The sequence below is a fragment of the Peromyscus eremicus genome, chromosome 13, assembly GCF_949786415.1.
Source record: "Peromyscus eremicus chromosome 13, PerEre_H2_v1, whole genome shotgun sequence".
Lineage (NCBI taxonomy): Eukaryota > Metazoa > Chordata > Mammalia > Rodentia > Cricetidae > Peromyscus > Peromyscus eremicus.
Genome location: NC_081429.1, coordinates 27681998 through 27700827, shown reverse-complemented (window position 1 = coordinate 27700827; position 18830 = coordinate 27681998).

The window sequence follows — 18830 nt, the reverse complement described above, 5'->3', positions numbered from 1 at the left end:
GATAAACTTCAGGAAACTGAAGATTTGGTTGATAATACATAGTTGCAAAGACTAAACTAGACTGTGGCATCCACTAGGGAAAGAATCCAGGAAATCTTAAGTACTTTGGCCACAATCAGCCTTTCTTTACAGATCTTTACTGGAATTCTCACAGAATAGAGGAAATTAACTCTCTTTCCCTGTTCCCAGAAACCATCTTCCCTAAAGTGTGGTCTGAACAAATGTTACTGATAAGGTTACAGTGTCCACTTAGATGGCATCATGAAAAATACAACAAAGAATCTTATCAATGAGAGAAAATGCTAAACTCTGGGTAACTGGTAGATTTTACAAGTGCTTAATGACCTGAAGAAGACAATAACTGAATGAACAGGAGAAGAAAAAGAGGGATGTGTGCTGAAGACCAAGGACAAAAACTGGGGATATGGATGTGCCCAATAGCCATACAGTACTTGTGAGAAATTGCTTTCTCTGGTTTCCCAGGACACAGAGCTCTCTGCCTGACTCTCACTCCTCAGTTCATCTTCCTGTGCTGCACAAAACATGCACAAAAAAACCCAACTGACTTTTAGGAGTCCTCAGTAGAGTTCATAGAAACCTTCCATAACAAAGGTTATTTCACCAACTACTGATTTCCTTAAGACATTCTAATTCCCAGAAATAATAGAAATCCAAATGAGATTTAGAATCAGCTTTCTACAGAAAATCCCTTGGGATCAACCTTATTAACTTGGATCAGAGAAACCACCGATGCAGATTTTCTGTAAGGTAAAATAGTGCTGGTTTAAACTACAATGGTTTGATAATTTAATACAGCATCAATGGGGAACTAATATGTAAGCAATAAATGTGATTACCCATGTAACTTTCTTGATGTACGTATAGAAAGTTATATACCTATAACTTTCTAAGCTAATTTATAGTCTTAGACAAAGTATATTTTGGTCTGCAAAATCACTGAGATAAAGAAAGCCATGCACTACGTAACTAACCACACAGACTGCAAATGTGCCCTTCAGTTTTCAGCTTTCCTTGACTACTTCCTCATTGACTAGAATCTGGTATTAGGCTTGTGCTTGTGTTGCTAACTTTGGACTTGACCATTTCTGTCTACCTAGACTTTGTTGCTATGACCCAGCATTCATTGTGGTTTATTCATTCAATACTGCTGTTGTTTGCTACCGCAACCGAGCTTGATTTTACTCCCTATGTAAGTCAAATTGATATTTTCTGGGATGAGAATTCTGGCCTCTTAACTGGCTTCTGGCTCCCACTGATTCTCTTTTGTATCTTGGGTAGACCTTCACTGAGATTATAGCATTCCTGGTTGAGTAGACACAGCTGAATTTACAAGATTGGGATTTTGATGGTAGAGCTGAGATTCCAGCTGAGGTCCATGGCATTTGGGCTACTCTTTTATTTGTTTATTTTTGTATTACTTTGTTTTAATCAATGTATAATTTTTCGTATTTATAAGGAACAATGCAATGACATAACACATTTAGGTTTTGTTTGTTTGTTTGTTTGTTTATTTATTTTTATTTTATTTTTTTTTTTGAGACAGGGTTTCTCTGTGTAGCTTTGCGCTTTCCTGGAACTCTCTTGGTAGCCCAGGCTGGCCTCGAACTCATAGAGATCCACCTGGCTCTGCCTCCCGAGTGCTGGGATTAAAGGCATGAGCCACCACCGCCCAGCTGACATTTAGAATATTCATTGTCCCAAACATTTAAGATGTCTCTCTCTCTCTTTCTCCCCCACCCCTTTTTTGGAGGAGGGTCCTGGAGACTGAATTCAGTTTCATACTAGGCAATCTCTCACTAATGGGCCACATTCATGACTGTTGTTTGTTTGTTTTTAAACTAAGTTACCTAGACTGGACTTGAGTTCATTCTGTAGCTCAAGCAGGCCTAGAATTTTCAGTCTTCCTGCCTCAGTTTATTGAATACCTGAAATTATGTGTCCCCTTCTACTTCAAACATTTTAGATATAAAGTCATGTTATATTTGTCTTTTTATATCTGGTTTATTTCAGTTCAAATATAATACAAAATTATAGAGCATGTTAGTGGTGTAAGAACAGACACAAAGTAGAGAACACAGAAATAAATGCATGTACTTGTAGTGTGAGGTGCTTTGCAGCAAACTCAAGAAAAAGGCAGTCTTTAATAAAAAGATCCTGGGAAAACTGTGTAGAGTAGTATAATTAGACCCTTATTCCTTATTCTGTATACAAATCAAGTCAAATGTATGAAAGGTCTAAAGAGCTAAAACAGTGTCACACTTGACTGTACTGTTGGAGTTGTATGACTTTGGGCTTGGCAAGAATTATATATATGAAAGCCTAGTAATAGAAGTAGGGGGAGACAATTGTATTATACCACATGGAAAAGCTTTACACCACAAAAGAAGTAATTCACGAGCAAAGTGTCCACTTACAGAATGTAACAAATATCCATAAATCTTCTTTTAATGTCATATGTTTTATATGGTTTACTGGTTTCCCGACCTGCAGAGACCCTTTCCATGCCTGCTGTTTCTCAAATAGTTCACTCAACTTTAGCTATTCTCTAAGAACTACTTGATAGAAAATACCCTATAGGTATGATCAAGAAGGGATAGAAAAAGAAAATTAGAAGTTTAAGGAAAATGTTAAGCAGCAATCTGCATGTTGAAGTGTGCATACAAAAAGTAATCAGCCATAGAGTAAAGGGCTGTAACCTCCAACATCTAGAAAATTCAAAAACATCAGTGTTTTCATTTAACTATAGAGTGGGTAATGTAACTAACCTTAAACCATTCCTTTTTGTTGTTTTTAAATCACAGTATGAATGGGAGGGTGGTCATATAGTTATATTTCCTATTTCTATTGTTCTGTTTATAGAAGTGATTGAGTATAGAAAGCAATCTGACTTTATATTAAGAGTATTTTTTATTAAGTTTTCTAAAATAAATGTAGTGGTACCTGATGGTCTATTATTACTGTTGTGTAGCAACTTCCTCTGAATGGAAATATTTCCTCCTGGGGGCTAGAAACTTGATTTAATCTAGAATTCCAAGTCTTTAACACAGGCCAGCATGTTGCAAACTTCTGCAGAATATTCATGTCACAATCTTGATGAAGAATCATATTTTCCTTTAGGAAGCTTTAGATAGACTGGATGAGGCTCAGCAATGTCATACAGAGTGATCTGCTTTAGATAAAGTCAACTGCAGGTACATGTTCCTGACATCTAAAAAAATACCTTCACAACATTATATAGGTTGATGTTTTGACCTAGTGATGGACCACTGTAACCCAACCCAATTGGTGCATAATAATTATCAACAGAATCCATTGCTTTTCAATATGACACTTCTTTCTGCTCTGTACCTCTCCATAAACCACAGTCTCTAAGTAGAGATAATGACAACCCAATGTCCTACTAAAAGTGACACAACTGTTTTGCATAGCACAGAAGCTGGACTTACCCTTTTGTCCCAGAAGAGTTAGGGAAGTCCATGGATGATGTCTGATTATCTTCTTCAAATCCTGTAAATTAAATACTGTAATGTAAGGTTCACAATACTGTGAAAGCAAGTAAATTCACCTTTTCACATGCAAGAAACATAAGGGAACAAAATGCATTTTCACTTGTATGTAGATGCAAACATATGACAAAAAGTACTATTCTTAACACTTAGTTCTAGCTTGTGCAACTACAGTACTTGTTATCTTCTTTCACTATGCTTTCAGTGTGTCCTGTGTTCCCTACAAGCATCTAAGCTGCTCTTACCTAGAAGTCTGTACCTAGAAGTGTTACACAAGAAATCTAAGTCATGGTTCTATGGGACTTGGGAATTGGGTTACTATAGTTTGCCTCTGATATTCTGTGCAAGGTATTGAAGGTTCACAGATCTTTTCCTCACACATTTGCTGGTTGATTTTTTTCCCATAGCTTTTGAAGAAAATGAAAATTCACTATAAAATTTAATATACACACTTCCTTTGTCATCTATGGATACATACTTACAGTCCACCACAGAGCATGTTAGTAAACACTGTACAATACTGCTAGTTTTCCTTATTCTTGTGTTGACAAGAGAGACTCAGCAAAGAGGTGTCCCCATTATACTGTCCAGGCAACTCCAGCATTCTGGTCTTTCATTACCTTCAGATTTAAGCCAATTAAAATGCATTTATCTAAGATCTCTTTTGTTTTAGCATGTCTCTATGAGGACATCACCAAAAAGAATCAACTCTGTGAGGAATAGAGTTGAAGGAAATGGGGTCTAATAAGGACATATTACTTTAGAAATATAAATTAATCCCATAAAATATGAGGGAAACTGTAGCTTGAGTTTTCCTGCCTGGCCCACAGTCAGGACAAATCTCTCTCACCTGCCAGTCCCACAGCCACTCAGACCCAACCAAATAAACACAGAGACTTATATTGCTTACAAACTGTATGGCCGTGGCAGGCTTCTTGCTAACTGTTCTTATATCTTAAATTAATCCATTTCTATAAATCTATACCTTGCCACGTGGCTCGTGGCTTACCAGGATCTTCACATGCGGCTTGTCATGGTGGCAGCTGGCAGTGTCCCTCTCTCAGCCTTCCACTTCCCAGAATTCTTCTCCTTGTCCCGCCTATACTTCCTGCCTAGCCAATGGCCAATCAGTGATTTATTTACTGACCAATCAGCAACACACTTGACGTACAGACCATCCCACAGCAGGAAACAAATATTTGGCTTACTTTGGTTTCATGTTTTGAAATTAGGAGTATTCATGGAAAAATAGGCTTCAGCTAAAACCATCAAACATGGGCCTAGAGAAATATCTCAGCTGGTAGGAACATGTGTTGCTCTTTCAGATTACCAGTATTTTGTTCCCAGTACCCACATGGGACCTCACAATCACTTTTACTGCAGTTTTGAGAGATCTAGTGCCCTTTTCCAGCCTTTATGGGCACCAGCCACTCATGTGGTTTACATACATGCGTGCAGGCAAACACACATAAAATAAACTTCTTCTTTAAAAAGATCATAAAACATGCTAACACAATGCTCAGGAGCAAAACTGAAAAGATGAAATCCACCTGATATACATCTCCCAGGCATGAAGAAAATGAAGATCACAAAATTGTTTTTCAATATACAATTAGTATAAAATCCTGCAGTCTTCAAATGTTCCCATATTGGTTTGTTTTGTGCACCAGAACACATGTTTTCTCAAAGCAGAAAAATCCTTTTGTTTGAAGTTCTTAAGATCAGTCTAAGATGTTTGCTTGTCTTCTTTTACTCATTAAAAAAAATAATTGGTTGATAAGTCCATGTTTCTATAACTAGGTTTGCTGGAAACACAAACAGTTATGGCCATTCTCACTCAATTACATTTTCTCTGGGTCTCTATCTGTCAGTCCCTCTCTTTCTCTGCTCTGTCTCCCTCCTCTTTCATAATGTCTTGATACACAGTCCGGTGTTGTTCAGCTTTCTATAGCCCCATGTTGGAATATCAAAATGTTGTTGGTAGTTTTGCTCTGTTGGAGGGGCCTGCCATGCAGCTCCCAAAAAGTCACACATGGAGGCTTATTCTTAATTACAAATGCCTGACCTTAGCTTGGCTTGTTTCTAGTCAGCTTTTCTTAACTTTAAATTATCCCATCTACCTTTTACCTCTGGGCTTTTTCCTTTTCTTACTTTTGTAATCTTACTTTCACTCCTACTCCATGGCTGGCTGGGTGGTTGAGTGGCTGGCACCTAGCATCCTCCTCTCTTTGTTCTTCTGCTCTTTCTTCTTATCTTTTCCCAGATTTCTCCTCATATTTATTCTCCCTTCCTGCTAACCTCGCCTATTCTTTCTCCTGCCTTGCTATTGGCTGTTCAGCTCTTTATTAGACCATCAGATGTTTTAGACAGGCACAGTAACATAGCTTCACAGAGTTAAACAAATGCAGCATAAACAAAAGTAACACACCTTAAAATAATATTCTACGACAGTCCAGGATGGCCTCAGTCTCACTATGTCCTCAAGCTAGTCTCAAACTTATAATCCTCCTGTCTCAGCCTCCCAAGTACTGAGGATATAAGCGTGTGAATTCTAACAACTTTCAAGAACAAACACAACCACCAATGATCATAGATCTGCCTGTATGTTCTATAGCTTGTTGTAAAGGAGAAAGAAAGATATATTACATGAAAGAAGTGTCAAAATTATTTTCAAATCACAGAAAATACCCAGATTGTTTTTAAAAGTTCAAGTAAACTAAGACTCAATGAATAAATGAATAATTATACATTTCTGAAATAAGTTAACGAGCAATTTGGGGTCACATGGTGCTTGTATCACAACCGTACAAGAAAAATCAGACATGGGTTGAGGATGTGGGGATGAGGGGAAGCAACAGAGCACTTGATGAGCATGCATAAAATCTTGAGTTCATTTCTGAGCAGCACACACACACACACACACACACACACACACACACACACACACGCACACACATGCCAGACGTTAGCCACTTGAAAGGAAAATCTACAGTGCTTAAGAGCTAGATCTTTGAACTAGATGACACAGCTGCCTGCCAACAGCCTCCCTTTGAATTCAAAATATTTACATTTATGTCATTTAACTGCATGGTTTTGTATAGCCTATTTTATCAATTTTATTTTTGCTAGTAGCACTGTATACCATCCATACATGTGGGATGACAAATACTTAAGTTACATTTAGGGAATTTAGATTCCCATTAAGGATTAAATGGATGGTAATCATTATGTGAATGAAATACTAACACAATGTAAATTGATTTCTGAAAATTCATGGGTCATTTGAAATAATTTCCCACAGCAAAAAAGTCTATAAATTAGTTAACTCAGACAGTATTCTCTCCTTAAGGAATATTAAATGTCCAGTGTCAATTCAAAAATCAAAACTAAATTTAAATCAGACTGTGGGCAGTTGCAAACGATCCTTACAAATGATCCTGTTAATTATCAAATGACCTTCATGTAATCCATACCCCATCAATAAAGAACATGCTAAGGCTAAGGAAAGCCTTGTTAAATATAGTGGTGGTCAACAATTGGATAAAAGTAATGTTTTTTTTTAATTTTAAGAAAATTCATAAAAAAATGGTCAAAAACTATTTTATTTTTAGTCTGTCTTCTCCACCATGGGACTACTGTGCACTGAAGTTACAGTCACAGACTTGAAACAAGAGAACATGGCCCAATCTTTTTCCACATAGTTGAAGAACCGTGCTATGCAGAGATTGAATTTGCTGTTATGAATCCTAGATTCTTTCTGTTTTCATTCATTATCCTGACCTGTTTGCCTTTCTATTTTGCCCCTTTCATTGCTATGTACATGATGCTGGGTGGTTTGATAGGTTACTGAAAAATAAATGACTGTCAATTAGCATGGAATTAACAAGTGACTTTTAGAATTAACAAGTATTCTTCTGGTCTTAAAAAGCTACATAAAACAAAACACCCATAGGTCATAGTGCCAATGGCCATGCTGTCAAGCTAACTTCTAAATATTTATGTTTATAGCCATGGACTTGTTTCAGCCTTTGTCAGAGAAGCTTCTTCCTTCAGTGAGCAGTAGTTAGTGCAGAGACATGATGCTGTTCAGAGCCCTGGGAAAAAGCAGCTGTGAGTGCTCAGCTTTAGATGGGACTCCTGTGTCAACTACCTTCAAGGCTTTGGAAATAGCACAGAATAGGGGTGGAAAGAATTTGAGAGCCAGAAGAAGATGATGATGATGATGGTGATGATGATGATAATAATGATGATGAATGTGTGTGTGTGTGTGTGTGTGTGTGTGTGTGTGTGTGAAATTCTGTCCTCTGGATATGACATGGCTGTTGCACACATGAATTCACATCATAGCAGCTGTGTTACCTATTATGCTAGTTAGGTTTTGTCAACTTGTTATAAACCTAGACCTATTTGGGTGGAGGGGATATCAGTTGAAGAACTGCCTGATTCAGATTGCCCCACAGGTATGTCGGTGGAACATTTACTTTATTAGTGATTAATGTGGGAGACTCCAGGCCACTGTGGTCAGTGCCAGCTCTGGGCAAGTGGTCATGTGTTATATGAGAAAAGAAGCTGAGCAAGATATGGGAAGCAAGTCGGTAAGCAGGATTCCTCTATGGTTTCTGTTTCTGCTCCTGCTTGAGTTTGCCTTGACTTCGCTCAATGATGGAGTGTGCTCTGTCCATGCAAGCTAAATAAATCCCTTCTCCCTCAAGTTACTTTTTGGTCATGATTTTTATCAGAGTAATAGATAGAAAACTGGAACACTGGAACACCTGAACAAGATTTGCACAAGATCAAGTTGTTAAAAATTCCAGGATACAGGGCAAGGGCCCTTGAAGCCCTGCCTCTGACTGGGAGCTATAAACAGTGGGAATTATTAGCAGTAGCTAGGGAAGAGAAAGGCTCCTTCTTTGGGCCTGTGTCCTTCTCTTGGTTGCCTGTGCTCTTGTAAATGACCCCACACTGGCATGCATATGGGAGGAAGTAACTGGACTCAATAAAAAGCTTTTTTAAAAATATAACACAAAGTTCGGAGGGAAGGAGATGTTTGGGAGAGGGTCTGGGACAGTTGGAGTGAGATAGTATAGGGTAGATATGATTAAGATACAACGTATACTTAGGAAATTTTCAAAGAATAAATAAAGTGCATTGTTGCTTCAGAATTTCTGGTAACGTCTCTGTTTTCATTTTTATAACATTTACTCTTCCTCCTATCAGACTGACAGTTAATGTCAAGGAACTGCCATAGGGTGATTAACTTAATTATGACTTTGGAGCATACAGAAAAAGAAATGGAAATGTTTATGCTGCACATCAGAGGATATATGAGCATTCATAGGAAGCTGGATATTATACTTACTATGGACTGAAGAGCTTCCAGTCAGGACCTAAAACTTTAGGTTTTTTCTGCCTTTGTCTACATATGCGGTGCAAGGCCCATTCTGGGCTTTTGTTGGTGTGCCGTTTAAATTCAGTTTGGGTTATTCTCCTAACTATCTGTCTGTCTGTCTATCTATCTATCTATCTATCTATCTATCTATCTATCTATCTATCATCTACCTATCCTCTATCAATCTACCAACCTCCAGAACAAAGGCCCCTCTCTGTTTGTCTCTCAGGGCATACCCACCACAAACTCACCAGGAAGGTAAGGACGTCTGGAGGTACCCAAAATTTAGATAGTCTCAGGAACTCTGAAAGTTCCTTGGCTTTTGCCACCTGATTTCTACAAGTCAAGGTATTACCTCTTCTTCAAATTAGGCTCCTCTCTTTAGCTACTCTCTGGTCTCAGGTGAGGACTTGGAGAAAGGTATTAACCTCCCTTGACACTGCTTCTCTAGATAAAGGACACTACTTTGCTTTGTCTAAAGTCTAACCTCAATATTCTAGATCTCCCTGATCTCAGACTTGACTCTCTCTCTTTTAAAATTGAATTAATTAATTATTTTATATCCCAACTTCAGTTTCCCCTCCTCCTTTTCCTTCCATTCTCTCCCCCCTCCCTCACCTCAATTCACTCTTCTATTTCTGTTCAGAAAGGGGCAGGCCTCCCCTGGATATCAACAAAGCGTGACATATCAAGTTGTGGTAAGACTAACCACCCCTCCTTGTATTAAGGCTAGGCAAGGCAATCCAGTATGAGGAATAGATTCCCAAGAGCCAGCCAAAGCATTAGGGATAGCCCTTGCTCCCATTGTTATGAGTCCCACAAGTAGACCAAGCTATACAACTGTCACATATAAGTAGAGGGCCTAGGTCAGTCCCATGCTGGCTCCCTGGTTGTTGGTTCAGACTCTGTGAGTTCTTATGAGCTAGGTTAGTTGTTTCTGTGAGTTTTCTTGTGGTGTCATGGACCCTCCTGGTTCCTACAATCCTCAACTCTGAGATTCCATCTTACACCTGTAAGACTGGCTAAGATCAAAAACACAATTGACAGCTTATGCTGGAGAGGATGTGGGGCAAAAGAAACACTCCTTCCTTTCTGGTGGAAGTAGGAACTTTTACAGCCACTTTGGAAATCAATATGGCAGTTTCTCAGAAAATTGGGAATCAATCCACCTCAAGACCCAGCTATACCACTCTTAAGCATATAACCAAAAGACACTCAATCCTACCACAAGGACACTTGATCAACTATGTCCATAACAGCTTTATTTGTAATACCCAGAACAACCTTGATGCCTCTTAATTGAAGAATGGATTTAAAACCGTGGTACATTTATACAATGGAGTATTACTCAGCAGTTAAAAACAATGGCATCATGAAATTTGTAGGCAAATTGATAGAACTAGAAAAAAAATCATCCTGAGTGAGTTAACCCAGACCCAGAAAGACAAGCATGATATGTACTCACTCATAAGTGGATATTAGCTCTTAAGTAAAGGATAACCATGCTATAATCCACACACCAGAAAGGCTAGGTCACAAGGAGGGCCCAAATGGGGAGGCATGGATCTCACTGGGAAAGGAAAAATAGAAGAGATCTCCTGGGTGGACTGGAGACAGGTGGGGATGGGAACTTGAGGGATCAAGTTAGGGGATGGATGGAGGGGAAGAGTACTGAAAGAGATGCCTGGAAAGGGAAGGCTTTTAGGGGTCAGATAAAAACCTGATGCACTGGAAACTCTCACAAATCTACAAGGAAGGGGATCCATCAAAATAAATTGCTCTACCTCTAAAACACTAAGAAAAAAAAATGCTTTCTGTATCTTGTCAGCCCCTGTTCCCAGTGCATAACCACTACCCATCTAGACAAACCTATATTTATTATAGAAGGACATAATATAATTTGGAAAGCATGATATAAATTGTAATAGGTTTCTGGACTTGCAATATTCTAACCTCTCCGTATTCACTGACAACTTTATTAGATGATCAGCCTTGTAGATGGTTCAATATAAGGTATGGTTCACCTATGCTCTGTGACTAAACCCAATAAACACATTGATTTGACCAGTTTCCCTTTCACAATGAGGACTCAATCTATATCTAACATAAACAAACATCTATTCTTACAAATAACTCAATATATAGTATTCAGTTATATCAACAGAAAATATATTAAGAAACTGGTACTAGGAAAGATATGCTAGTATAACAAGTATGCCCAAACTCAAAAGTCCATAGAACGGTTTGGTGACAGCTGAGGAAATGGTTACCAAGGTAGAAAGACGAGTATTTTTATAATTCTAAAATTTTTAGAATTTTTTTAATTTCTATTATCGATCAGTGTTTGGACAAATAAAAGATCTTGTAAAGCTGAAAATCTTGACGGTATGAAATACAGGGCCTATAACACATGTGATAAAGCTCCTTGAGATGAGATTGCAATTTGAGACTGCATTCAAGATATGCTGGATGCTTCTTGGTCATCACAAATTGTTCTAAGAAAAATGGTGTCGACAATGAAGTAGTGAACTACACGGAAATAAGGCAGTTAGGACTTAAACTATCAGAAGAGTCAAAAGCATTGCCACCAACAATCATAGATTCTAAAAAGCCATCTTGAGAACAATTATTTTAACAAATTAAAATGCATAAGGCCAAAAGTAAACTAAATCAAATAAACCAATATCAAAATATTTTCACTGAAAGGAGAAGGGACTCAAGGCACTGTCATCAATCTTGGAGAAAGAGAGAATTAGAGGGATAAGAAAGCAAATAAGAATTTCTTACATGAGGATGAAGATACTGTGTGAATTTTTTTGTACATCAAGCCAACTAGAATTGATTATATTAAACTCTATGAACATTTTGAAGCAGTGTGACAGAGTTCACCAGAGATGACCACTAAGACACAATTTATAACCTACTGAAAGTCTTTATTCCAGCTGTCTGGGACTACACTCAGGTATTTGGGATCCAAGTGTAGACCCAAGCATTTTGACCAAGGGACTTTTAATGGATAAATATACATTCTGTTACCTCACTCAGTAGTTGCAAAGGGAGGTGTGCACAAACAAGCAGTTCAGCAGAAGCTAAGATAAGCTTGCTGGGTCATCGTGATCTCAGGTTTCTAGACTAGAGTTGGGTAATTTTCCATGGAGTTCTCCGTCAAGGGAGATCAAATTTTAGTAAAACCTGAAATGGTCCCAGCAAGAGTAGAAGACAGAGGAACCTTTGCATTGTCTTGCCCTGTCACAGCAGTTACAGTGCCAAAAGGTCACTGGACTGAGATGTAAAAATGGAAATGACCCCAGGAATTACATGGGTTTTGAGATAGGTTATGTTAAGACTTGGCAATTTTCTATAAAAGGCCAGTTTGGCTTATGGCTGGCTAGGCTTATTTCTCTTTCACATGCCATGACCATCATGGATTGTTGTTGTTTGTTTTGTTTTTTTTTTCTTTTTGAGGTGCCCACTACCCAGCTCCCTAATAAATCGCTCATGGAGGCTTCTTCTTACTAACAAAGACCCAGCTTTACCTTGGCTTAGTTTCTAGCCAGCTTTCCTTTACTTACCCCATTTACTTTTGCCTCTGGGCTTTTCCGATTCTCTTACTTCTGTAAATCTTACTCTTACTCTGTGGCTTGCTATGTAGCTGTGTGGCTGGCCCCTGGAGTCCTCCTCCTCTGGCTGCTAAATCTCCCTTTTCCCTCCCAAATTTCTCCCTCTACCAGGGACGGCATATAAGATGGCTGACGTGCTGCCAGCAGAGAATGGAGAAAAGGGGACCCGAGATTGTGGACCATCAACCCTCCGTGTGTTCCCCTCCAGATCTTCTGCTTAGCATGCCTCTAGATGGCCAAGGAAGAAATTTCTACGTGTCCCAAGGTCATGCTTTATGGCTTGCACATGTTATGCCCTCCTCCATATAACTATTTCTTGTAATACTAGTCATTTTCTTCTATCTGATCTTCATGTTCTGTGTTCCTAGATCAATGGTGATTTCTGTGATGCAGGAAAGGAGTGAAGTAAATTTCACAGGAAATTATACAGAGATGATCACTCAGGCTGGGGTTAAGGCAGTTATGTAGTTCATGGAAAAGAATCTGTAGCCTGGAAAAGCTTTTTAGGCTTGGATAAACTGTACTGAATGTGTGGTCAACTATAGCACATGGTATGATGTATATCAACACACTGGACTTAAATTGGCCATGATGAATAATTCAGTTTCTGAGGATATTCCAAGGACACTGTGTAAAACTTGAGACCCTAAGGGGTATTGGCTGAAGACTATGGATGGAGTGACTTATAGATGGGATGACAAACTAAAAGTGTGGGAACCTAGAATAGGAGGAAAATAGTGGCCTCCACCAAGAAAGGGAGATGGCAACTTTAATTCAGATACTTCTTATTCCTCCTGAAGGAATATGGAGATAATTTGACAATTGATGGAGAGATTGCTACAAACTTTATTGGGTTCCTAGATTGAAAAGAGCTGCCAAGAAAGGTGAGCTTCCTTTCATAGAAGCTCTATAAATTAGGTTAGGTCTTCCTTGAAATTGTTGGATATAGAAGGACAGAAGTTGCTGACTTGTAGGGACAGATTTCTTGTCTGAGGTCATTGTGGCTCACCAGTCATGGGGCTTAGTGTTTGCAGAGGGCTGAGGAGAACTTAGGCAGCTACAGGGGTCTTGAGGTTGGAGTAGACTGTGTGAAAAGGAAATGACTGTCTGGTACATTGACCACTGTTCTTATTTTTACCTTTTTTGCAAAATTGCATGTTGCTAGCCTTTAGGTCAAGTGCTCAAAAGATTGTATAATCATTAATAATAAAAATAGATTATGCTTGCTTTGGTGTTAAGTCTGGGATAGTTCCTGTGTTTAGTAAAAGATGATGAAGAATATATTGGTGATTTTCTAAGAATAATCTTTGGAATCATGAGAATATTTTGTATTGGGTGATTTCCCCTTTTCTCTCTGTTCCCCCTTGCTTATAATAATAAAAGACTGAGGTCACCAGGGCAAAAGCAGAAGCTAAAGAAGCTGTAGCAAAAACTAAGAGAAGCTAATAAAAACTAAGAAGCTAAGAGAAACTAAGAGACGCTAAGAGAAACCAGGGAAGCAAAAGAAACTTAGCAACTGCAGAAGCCTGCAGTGACCTGTCAGCTTGCATGAACATTGTCTCTGAGTCGTTATTGTGCCTTCCATGTATTGCATCCTTCAGACCCCCAAAACTGCTGAGGCTGGTCCCCGGCATCCCTCTATATATACTCTTTGCCTGCCAGCCCCACCTATCCTTTCTCCTGCCTTGCTATTGGCCAGTGTTTTACACAGGCACAGTAACACAGCTTTAAAGAGTTAAACAAATGCAACATAAACAAAAGTAACACACCTTCAAATATTCTACTACAATGGAGTACCTGCTCTTTTGTTCCATGCTTTTATTATTCTATGTCCCCAGTCATTATGGCAAATGTGAAAGTCAGAGTCCAGAGCATATGCCATACAGACCTTCTGTTTGGTATTGCTTATATGTTCTTGATGCAACAAATGACAAACTGGAGACTGACATGAAGGGGGACATACACTTTTCTGATAAGGAGAAGCAGTGTTTACTTATGAACATCAGTGAAGACAACCACAGGCTGCTGAAGATTGTGTGGGCACAAATTGTGCTGAGAAAGTTGCACACAGAAATGTGTTATACTCACTAGTGCTGTATTCAAAGTAGCTGAGGGAAGTGAACATTAGGCATTGAAAGTCATTTCCCATTCCAGGTGAGAGTGTACTTGATAATGTGTTCAATGGGCTTTGGACTTGCTACAAAAAATACACTACTACTTTTCTGCCTACTTTTCTCCCCAAATTAGAGTCTTTTACCATTCTTCCCATTAGAAAGCAAAGAGAAAAGACATTTTAGTTCACATGTCTTGACCTAGAGGAGCCACAGAAGAATTTAGACCTTAGAGATAACTACACAGCACCCAGATATCTTAGCCTTCAAGATGAGTCTATGACTGGGTGGAATTTTTATGTATAGTGTTTTAAAATATGGTCTATTTATTGAAATATTGTGGAGGAAGATACTGTTTGCTCAAAATGTCATCTGGAACACAGACAATAAGGTTCTTCTAGACGATAACTTCAAAGCTGAGTCTGTATGTGATGCATAGCCTCTTTATACCATTGAGAGAGCACTCTAGTCTGTACATCTGCAATGACAGAGAGCTATCTAGACTCTTTATCTAAGGGCTGGGGCAGATGCTGAGGGAATCAAAACACCATGCTGATCTGCATGGGCACAAACCTGAGTAAGTAGAAAACTTATTTTAATGTAAAATGCCTGGGTCACAAAGGGAATAACATTTTGGAGGCTCTAACTCATTAAGATGAACTCAATACCTTGAGTAAAGGCATTTTCTTTTCCTTCACATTGACAAACATATATATATATATATATATATATATATATATATATATATATATATATATATATATATATATATATAAATGTATCTCATCCCTTCAACTCACCCATCTCTATAGTTCAGGGAGAAAAATAAATGTAAAAATAATGGTAAAAGTGCACACAGAAAGCTCTACCCAACTACAAATGTGCTGTTTTAAATGCCACAAAGTGTGGGTAGAGGGTTTGTTTTTCTCTTCCAAGATAATGGAGCATCAGAGGTTAGATACACTCAGGAGAAGATTACTGTGAGTGTCTTATGGGAATTCCATAATGGGAAGTAGCCTCTGTGCATTCTTCACAATCAATGCAGAACAGCAGATTGTGGGTTCCATAAGCAAAAGCATAGACATTTAATCACACAAATGCACACAGATCCCAAAGAGGAATTAACTATTAATGATGTTGTGGTTGGGCTCAACTTTAATTAATAAATAATACAAAGAAACAACATTATAATAAAAAAATAAGGTAGAGTCTTAGCAGAAACTTCCACCTCAAAATTTAAGTGGTCATTTCTCAACATTAGTAATTCCTAATGGTGTAATATTCCAGGCAGTCCATGTCTATTTTTACATAGCAGCACCCACTGGTCAGAATGAGAAAAAGACTTTATTAATATTTACAAAATTCTTTTCAGCAATATATGATAGAGTATTATAAAAAGGGAAGAATTCAAACTGTATGCTGGGTCCATCCAAAACAGTAATTATTAACACATAGAAAGATGACAAATTTCTCTCTGTTGCTATTATGTCTAGACAGTGCCAAAGCCTTTTGAATCCCAAAACTGCTGTAAGCAAATTAACAACCATCTTAGAAAGTAATACTCATCAGGTTCCACTTTAAACTAATGGTCCATCTGCTCCAGACTAATGTATGTGACAAGTTACTTCTGGAAATCCATCAGCAGTTAGACCCAGGAGACAAAGAATATCATCATGGAATGGTATTTTCTTTTGAGATGCGTTATGGTCCTCTAGCTTTAGTGGGGGAAGACTCCTATAAGACACCAGGAAGAAATTAATAAGGGAAGTCAAAATTTGAGAATTGTTTTTGAGAACCTCTGGTGATTCCTCCTTTCCTCTTCTTCCCACAACAGTAAAAGAGAAACAAAATATGATTTCCAATTGATGTTTCAAGTTTCCTTGGCAGTAACAGCATTTTTGAAAACCAAGAGACATTTGGACAGCTTCACATCCAGTAATATAAGTGGACTGTTTCCTGTCACATCCCTCTGCTCCTAGCATAGCCAATTTCTGGCATTTGTGATGCTCTGGATAAAACTGTCCCTAAGTATAATTTCATTTTCATAATTTCTTGCCTTTCAAAACCAGGAATTCATTTGAGTCACACAAATATTTATTATCAGTGTTGTCTGTACCTTTCCTCTGAGTCTGAACATTAGACAGTAATGAGGTAGCTACCTAGGTGCTGATACAATGATCAATTTCTCCATAAAGGTCTATTTCCACTCTTATTTGTAAATAAATATAAATTTCATGAGGAAAGCTATAGCTTTCTAAAATTGCTCAAAATTCACAAAATGAAATAAATAATATTACCTATTGAGGAGCTGGCTTTGTTCGATTCCAGTAGTAACAGCACCTCAAGGAAAAACAGATTATTTTTTAATATGCATAGAGTTATTATTAAATATCTTCTCTATGATATGTTACATAGTCCATTCTCTATGTTTTATGTTATATAATATATTACATTTTATTCAAAATATAAAGTAAGATTAAATTTTTATTAGTTAAAATCAGAAAGTATTTGTAAGGATGCATGAAAATTAGAAGCATGGTATACTGTTTTAGGAACATTAAATGGCAATGTCCACTATGGAGAACAGTATAAAATCTCTTTAAAGACTAAAAATAAAATGCCCATGGAGTCCATTAATCTCCCTCCCAAGCATTGGTCCAACATAATTAAATAAGGATCTTAAAGAGGTATCTTTTCATTTAAGTTCATTGTAGTATCCCTTAGAATAGCCAAGACAGAGATAACTGAAATGTTTACCAGTTGATGAATGGATAAGAAAATATGGGTGTGTATGTGTGTGTGTGTGTGTGTGTGTGTGTGTATTAATATTGCTTCTTAGCCTTAAAAGGAGTAAACAATGCCATTTTCCAAAGCATAGCTGAACTTTAAAAACACTCCATTGAGTTGTATAAGACAGTCACAGAAGGGCAATTTCTGCCTGATTTCAGTTATTGAAGAATGTAGAGAATAAGATAGGTCAGGAGGACAATGTTGCAAGGTTAGAAAGGTTTAGTTAAATGAATTTTAGAGGTCTGCTGGACAATTAACAAATTGTACTGTTACTTAAAATTTTGCCAAAGGTTGATCTCATGTTAAGTATTTTTATCACCATGAAAACAGGGAAACAAATTCTAGAAAACAGTGAACTTCAGGGACATACAAGTCAGTGGTTTCCAGGGCCTAGGACCCAAGCAAATTTTAGGGTTAAATGGTATAATAGTGGACAGCAGGGTAACTGAACCCATTGGGGACGTTCAAGGTGGTGGAAAGGATCATATTTACGATAGTAGTGCTCACAAGGGCTGTATAAAAACGCCTGGTCTCAACAAACTGAGCACTCAAAGTAGGTGGAATTTTGTTACCACACAATAAACATGGAATGGAAGTAAATGATAGATGTTTAAAATTAGTTAAGAACCAGAGATGGTAGATGACCACAAAAGAACTGTTTTCTGGACACAACAGGGCAACTGCACATATAAATTCACAAGGGTGTGATTTCATGCACAAGATCTGTGCAAGCTGAAGCCAGAAAAACTACACTATGGAGATGGGAGGTGGGCATGAAAGCCCACCTCTACCTAAGGAACTACTAGCAATTGATAGCTGCTGGGAGAGGATGAGCCAGATTACTTATTTCTTTTAAGATTACAGCCCACAGTAGATTTACCATGGTTCAGTGGGAAGTCACATATCCAAGAGCATATGAGTACTACAAACTGAACTTAGTTGGTTAAAGGGGAAAAAGGATACAAAGTTGGGTAGGAAAGGAAGAGGTAGATGAGAGAGGAGATAGGTGAGGGGACGAACATGATCAAAGCACACTGTATGCCTGCTAGAAGAGAAAGTAGGAAGTAGTCTTGAACGCATTGGCATAGGAGACCACTTTCTAAATAGAACACCAGTAGCACAGACACTGAGAGAAACAATCAATCAATGGGACCTCTTGAAACTGAGAAGCTTTTGTAGGGCAAAGGATACGGTCAACAAAGCAAAGCGACAGCCTACAGAATGGGAAAAGATCTTCACCAATCCCACATCTGACAGAGGACTGATATCCAGAATATATAAGGAACTCAAGAAATTAGACATCAAAATGCCCAACAGTCCAATTAAGAAATGGGCTATAGAACTAAACAGAGAATTCTCAACAGAGGAAACTCAAATGGCTGAAAGACATTTA